This window comes from Penaeus monodon, chromosome 20, assembly GCF_015228065.2.
Source record: "Penaeus monodon isolate SGIC_2016 chromosome 20, NSTDA_Pmon_1, whole genome shotgun sequence".
In the NCBI taxonomy this organism is placed as follows: domain Eukaryota; kingdom Metazoa; phylum Arthropoda; class Malacostraca; order Decapoda; family Penaeidae; genus Penaeus; species Penaeus monodon.
This window is the reverse complement of record NC_051405.1, coordinates 37,559,135-37,559,702: the sequence shown is the minus strand read 5'-3', so window position 1 is coordinate 37,559,702 and position 568 is coordinate 37,559,135. Positions and strand designations below refer to the sequence as shown.

The window sequence follows — 568 nt, the reverse complement described above, 5'->3', positions numbered from 1 at the left end:
CAGCTATAAGGGGAGGAAAGGTAAGATTTCCTTGATCCCTGGTTAGCAATCAAGCAACAGTGAATTGTTACCAATTTCATGAAGGAGATGTTGTAAACAAACAATAATAACTAAATAAGCACGACATATTATGGCTAAAAATAATATTTCCTTATATCTTGGAAGGTATGATATTAGCTTTTAAATTACATTCTTACCTTGTCTTGCTTTGCATTCTATCTTAGATCTCTCAGTATGCATTTCATTGTTGATTTAGCATGTATTTATGTTGAAGTTTTATTTATATCTACTAATATTTTACAATAAATAGGCCTCACACATGTACTTCTTTGGATGTTTGTTTACATTTTGTCTTTAAAGGGATAGTTTGTATAAAATGTACAGCTAATACTCTTGCCAAGCATGTGATGTGATACTTCTGTATTCAATACATGAATATTTGAAAATTGTAATTCATAAGCTTAAATTAATTTTTTTTATTGTCACATGTTTTATATATCCTCGATTGAAATCCATGTATTTAGGCAATCATTACTAACGTTCTGAGAGAATGGGCTATGGTGAATAA

At 29.6% G+C, this 568-nt stretch overlaps 1 protein-coding gene across 2 annotated transcripts in view; it reads right to left on the bottom strand.

Annotated features, from left to right (window-relative positions):
- The window catches only part of LOC119585798 (tRNA-splicing endonuclease subunit Sen34-like), a 5,720-nt gene extending 5,375 nt beyond the window's left edge, over positions 1–345 (bottom strand). For both annotated transcript variants that reach the window (XM_037934520.1, XM_037934519.1), the window contains exon 1: positions 198–345. The gene's annotated coding sequence lies outside the window, so the exon portion shown is untranslated. The remainder of the gene's footprint in view (positions 1–197) is intronic.
- Positions 346–568: the final 223 nt, after the last annotated feature.